This window comes from Phocoena phocoena, chromosome 9, assembly GCF_963924675.1.
Source record: "Phocoena phocoena chromosome 9, mPhoPho1.1, whole genome shotgun sequence".
Lineage (NCBI taxonomy): Eukaryota > Metazoa > Chordata > Mammalia > Artiodactyla > Phocoenidae > Phocoena > Phocoena phocoena.
The window spans coordinates 68,653,820-68,660,563 of NC_089227.1; positions in this window are offsets into that span (position 1 = coordinate 68,653,820).

The following is a 6,744-nucleotide window of genomic DNA, read 5'->3' on the forward strand; positions in this document are numbered from 1 at the left end:
CTTTGATATTGAGCTGCATGAGCTGTTTATATATTTTGGAGATTAATCCTTTGTCCATTGATTTGTTTGCAAATATTTTCTCCCATTCTGAGGGTTGTCTTTTCGTCTTGTTTATGGTTTCCTTTGCTGTGCAAAAGCTTTGAAGTTTCATTAGGTCCCATTTGTTTATTTTTATTTCCATTACTCTAGGAGGTGGATCAAAAAACATCTTGCTGTGATTTATGTCAAAGAGTGTTCTTCCTGTGCTTTCTCCTAAGAGTTTTATAGTGTCTGGTCTTACATTTAGGTCTCTAATCCATTTTGAGTTTATTTTTGTGTATGGTGTTAGGGAGTGTTCTAATTTCATTCTTTTACATGTAGCTGTCCAGTTTTCCCAGCACCACTTATCGAAGAGACTGTCTTTTCTCCATTGTATATCTTTGCCTCCTTTGTCATAGATTAGTTGACAATAGGTGCATGGGTTTATCTCTGGGCTTTCTATCTTGTTCCATTGATCTATGTTTCTGTTTTAGTGCCAGTACCATATTGTCTTGATTACTGTAGCTTTGTTGTATAGTGTGAAGTCAGGGAGTCTGATTCCTCCAGCTCCGTATTTTTCCCCTCAAGACTGCTTTGGCTATTTGGGGTCTTTTTTATCTCCATACAAATTTTAAAATGATTTGTTCTAGTTCCGTTAAAAAATGCCATTGGTAATTTGATAGGGATTACATTGAATCTGTAGATTGCTTTGTGTAGTATAGGCTTTTTCACAATATTGATTCTTCTAATCCAAGAACATGGTATATCTCTCCATCTGTTGGTATCATCTTTAATTTCTTTCATCAGTGTCTTATAGTTTTCTGCATACAGGTCTTTTGTCTCCCTAGGTAGGTTTATTCCTAGGTATTTTTTTCTTTTTGTTGCAATGGTAAATGGGAATGTTTCCATAATTTCTCTTTCAGATTTTTCATCATTAGTGTATAGGAATGCAAGAGATTTCTGTGCATTAATTTTGTATCCTGCAACTTTACCAAATTCATTGATTAGCTCTAGTAGTTTTCTGGTGGCATTTTTAGGATTCTCTATGTATAGTATCATGTCATCTGCAAACAGTGACAGTTATACTTCTTCTTTTCCAGTTCGTATTCCTTTTATTTCTTTTTCTTCTCTGAATGCCGTGGCTAGGACTTCCAAAACTATGTAGAATAATAGTGGTGAGAGTGGACATCCTTGTCTTGTTCCTTATCTTAGAGGAAATGCTTTCAGTTTTTCACCATTGAGAATGATGTTTGCTGTGGGTTTGTCATATATGGCCTTTATTATGTTGAGGTAAGTTCCCTCTATGCCTGCTTTCTGGAGAGTTTTTATCATAAATGGGTGTTGAATTTTGTCAAAAGCCTTTTCTGCATCTATTGAGATGATCATATGGTTTTTCTTCTTCAATTTGTTAATGTGATGTATCACATTGATTGATTTGCATATATTGAAGAATCCTTGCATCCCTGGGATAAATCCCACTTGATCATGGTGTATGATCCTTTTAATGTGTTGTTGGATTCTGTTTGCTAGTATTTTGTTGAGGATTTTTACATCTATATTCATCAGTGATATTGGTCTGTAATTATCTTTTTTTGTAGTATCTTTGTTTGGTTTTGGTATCAGGGTGATGGTGACCTCATAGAATGAGTTTGGGAGTGTTCCTTCCTCTGCAGTTTTTTGGAAGAGTTTGAGAAGGATGGGTGTTAGCTCTTCTCTAAATGTTTGATAGAATTCACCTGTGAAGCCATCTGGTCCTGGACTTTGTTTGTTGGAAGATTTTTAATCGCAGTTTCAATTTCATTATTTGTGATTGTTCTGTCCATATTTTCTGTTTCTTCCTGGTTCAGTCTTGGAAGGTTATACCTTTCTAAGAATTTGTCCACGTCTTCCAGGTTGTCCATTTTATTGGCATAGAGTTGCTTGTAGTAGTCTCTTAGGATGCTTTGTATTTCTGCAGTGCCTGTTGTAAGTTCTCCTTTTTCATTTCTAATGTTACTGATTTGAGTCCTTTCCCTCTTTTTCTTGATGAGTCTGGCTAATTGTTTATGAATTTTGTTTATCTTCTCAAAGAACCTGCTTTTAGTTTTATTGAGCTTTGCAGTTGTTTTCTTTGTTTCTATTTCATTTATTTCTTCTCTGATCTTTATGAATTCTTTCTTTCTGCTAACTTTGGGTTTTTTTGTTCTTCTTTCTCTAGTTCCTTTAGGTGTAACATTAGATTGTTTACTTGAGATTTTTCTTGTTTCTTGAGGTAGGCTTGTATAGCTCTAAACTTCACTCTTAGAACTGCTTTTGCTGTATCCCATGGGCTTTGGATCATCGTGTTTTCATTGTCATTTGTCTCTAGGTATTTTCTGATTTCTTCAGTGAACTCTTGGTTACTTAGTAACATATTATTTAGCCTCCATGTGTTTGTGTTTTTTACGTATTTTTCCCTGTAATTCATATCTAATCTCATAGCGTTGTGGTCAGAAAAGATGCTTGATATGATTTCAATTTTCTTAAATTTACTGAGGCTTGATTTGTTACCCAAGATGTGATGTATCCTGGAGAATGTTCCATGTGCACTTGAGAAGAAAGTGTAATCTGCTGTCTTTGGATGGAATGTCCTATAAATATCAGTTAAATCTATCTGGTCTATTGTGTCATTTAAAGCTTCTGTTTTCTTATTTATTTTCATTTTGGGTGATCTGTCCATTGGTGTAAGTGAGGTGTTAAAATCCCCCACTGTTATTGTGTTACTGTCGATTTCCTCTTTTACAGCTGTTAGCAGTTGCCTTATGTATTGAGGTGCTCCTATGTTGGGTGCAGAAATATCATGGTGCCCTGACACTCAGGCTTTCTGGCCTCTGCAGTTGGGGCCATGTAAACTCCTGCTAGGGGAATCGGGCTCTTGTGTCTGTGAATCAAAGACATTTACTTCAAACCAGCATAGGAAAAATGTGAAACTTTTTTTAAGTTTTAACAGAGGTATTTCACAAAATACAAGTCAGGAAGTACAGTCATGTGTGATGGAATCCAGACTGCGAGAGCCATCAGGCAGCCACTCTGTTTCTCTCCATGTCTGTCTCTCTGTATATCTTGAACTCTGTGGCCACGTGGTCTTTTTATACCTGTAATCAGCCCATTAGCTTCATTCTTCTGTCGGCAGATGAGCTATCTTGGCTTTTCCACACACAGTGCTGCCTCACAGTTCTACATGCAAGATTAAAGCCATTTCCAAATTTCTAAATTTCTTGCAAAGATTTTTGATTGGCTGAGTTTGGATAAGGTATGCATACCTGCTCTGGATGGTCAGTGGTTTGTGGTATAAATGTGGTCTTGGGGTTTGTCTCTATAGGTAGAAGTTAGATCTCAGAGAAAGAGAGCAGTTAATGAACAGAGAAGATATCTAGGTGATAGGAAGTTTTATCACAGTACTTGATACATAGTAATTGCTAAATAAATGTTAGATTTAGATTAATTACAATTAATTAGTTATAATTGTATAATTACAATTATATAGAACATAATAACAATTACAGAGGACAAAAATGTTGACCTGAGATAGGGATTCTGCATGGGGTGAACTAGGCTCGTATATTAGCTAGGTGACTGGAAGTTCATGGAATTCAAATTTGTGTCTTAGCCATAGAGAACAGACTTGGTTGCTGAGGCGGGAGGGAGAGGGATGGATTAAGAGTTTGGGCTTAGCCGATGCAAATTAGTATATATAGGATGGATAAACATCAAGGTCCTACTGTATAGTACAGGGAACTATATTCAATATCCTGTGACAAACCATAATGGAAAAGAATATAAAAAAGAATGTATGGGGCTTCCCTGGTGACTCATTGGTTAAGAATCCACCTGCCAATGCAGGGGACATGGGTTCGAGCCCTGGTCTGGGAAGATCCCACATGCCGCGGAGTAACTAAGCCTGTGCACCACAACTACTGAGCCTGCACGCCACAACTACTGAAGCCCACATGCCTAGAGCCCGTGCTCCACAACAAGAAAAGCCACCACAACAAAGAGTAGCCCCCACTCAACATAACTAGAGAAAAGCCCACGCACAGCAACAAAGCCCCAACACAGCCAAAAATAAAATAAAATTTAAAAAAATGAAAAAATAAGAACATATGTGTGTGTGTGTATATATATATATATATATAACTGAATCACTTTGCTGTACAGCAGAAATTAACACAACATTCTTTTTTTTTTTTTTTTTTTTTTTTTTTATAAATTTATTTATTTATTTTTGGCTGTGTTGGGTCTTCGTTTCTGTGGGAGGGCTTTCTCTAGTTGCGGCAAGCGGGGGCCACTCTTCATCGCTGTGCGGGGGCCACTCTTCATCGCGGTGCGCCGGCCTCTCACTGCCGTGGCCTCTCTTGTTGGGAGCACAGGCTCCAGACGCGCAGGCTCAGTAGTTGTGGCTCACGGGCCCAGTTGCTCCGCGGCATGTGGGATCCTCCCAGACCAGGGCTCGAACCCGTGTCCCCTGCATCGGCAGGCGGATTCCCAACCACTGTGCCACCAGGGAAGCCCTAACACAACATTCTTAATCATCTATACTTCAATAAAAAAAATTGTCTTAGCAAAGTTCCAATTTATAATATCACAAACTTCCAAGATCACTATTAATAAGTCAAGTTGGATTTTTAAATTCAGTTATGTCAGAGATATAATTCTCTCCTAACCACATCCAACTTATAAAAAAGAAAAAGAGCCAAGAGTTCAATAGGCAGTTTCTAATATGTAACATTGATTTTTGGTCAAATAAGATAGAGCTAAGCTACTTCCTTGAACATTTCAAGTTTGTTCCCACATAATGACCAAAAAAATAATTTAAAAGCAACAAGAAGAATTTTGAGTATGTTCCATCTTTGAAGTCATTTTTGGAAAGTATTAGGTAAACTTCAATATTTTACTTACAATCATCCATCACTTCTCAGTAAAACTTTCACTGGGAATATTGAAACCATCCCAATGGGGTTAAAGCAGGCCCAGAGGCTCAGAAATTTGCTTTACAGGAAAATATAATCTACAGAGCTCTAAGGTCTGAGTTGGTGTGATTTTTTTATATGACAAAGCCAATTATAGACATATTTACTTTCTACTTAGAGCTAGTTTAAGCTAACATCATTTCATATAATATTCCTTAGGAACTAAGTCCTTTGTTTTGTAGGTAAGTAAAATTGTTTTTGACTTCAAAAGGAGTTTTGCCCATCTTAGAAACAAGATCATGTTTCTAGGCATATTACCCTTTCGTGATCTCCCATTTCTCTTTACTTCTTTTTAGTTCCTTGATGTTTGAAAATTCTGGTGGACTGTGTATTAATGGATAGGTACAGCTCCCATGATAGTTTGCATTAATGTCTCTCCTCTTTGCCTCAACTGCATAGATTTTAAGAAAAATTCTGTTGGCATACTCCTGACAAATTGCACATTGTAATACATATAATAACTTAAAAATATACCAACATGTATTTAAAATACTAGGGTATGTGTTTTATAAACAGCTATACAGTCCACAGCATTGGCAGAATGCACAGATAAGATACATGTGTTCTGTTTTTGCTCTGTTGCACTAGTAAATTACTTTTGAAATGCAGGTATGGGTCATGTAAGAGGGTAGAGAAGCTATACCAAAGGGTTGAATTTTACCAATTATTTGTTAGCTCTAAGAATTGATGGGGCTTCCCTGGTGGCACAGTGGTTAAGAATCCTCCTGCCAATGCAGGGGACACGGGTTCGATGCCTCGTTATGGAATATATCCCACATACCGCGGAGCAACTAAGCCTGTGTGCCACAACTACTGAGCCTGCTCTCTACAGCCCGTGAGCCACAGCTACTGAGCCCACATGCTGCAACTACTGAAGCCTGTGCGCCTAGAGCCTGTGCTCAGCAACAAGAGAAGCCACCATGATGAGAAGCCCGCGCACCGCAAGAAGGGTAGCCTCCGCTCGCCACAACGAAAGAAAGCTGGCGTGCAGCAACGAATACCCAACACAGCCGAAATTAATTAATTAATTAAAAAAATTAACTGATTAAAAAAAAAAGAATTGATGAGGGACTTCTCTGGTGACACAGTGGTTACGAATCCACCTGACAGCTCAATATCAAAAAAACAACGCAATCCAAAAATGGGCAGAAGACCTAAATAGACATTTCTCCAAAGAAGATATACAGATGGCCAACAAACACAAGAGAAAGGATGCTCAATGTCACTAATCATTAGAGAAATGCAAATCAAAACTACAATGAGGTATCACCTCATACCCGTCAGAATGTCCATCATGAAAAAATCCACGAACAGTAAATTTTCTCCACCCTGGAGAGGGGTGGAGAAACAGTAAATTTTCAGTAAAAAATCTACAAACAGTAAATTTTCTCCACCCTGGAGAGGGTGTGGAGAAAAGGGAACTCTCTTGCACTATTGGTGGGAATGTAAATTGAAACAGCCACTGTGGAAAACAGTATGGAGGTTCCTTAAAAAACTACAAATACAACTACCATATGACCCAGCAATCCCACTACTGGGCATATACCCTGAGAAAACCATAATTCAAAAAGAGTCATGTACCACAATGTTCATTGCAGCACTATTTACAATAGCCAGGACATGGAGGCAACCTAAGTGTCCATTGACAGAAGAATAGATAAAGAAGATGTGGCACATATATACAATGGAATATTACTCAGCCATAAAAAGAAACTAAACTGAGTTATTTGTAGTGAGG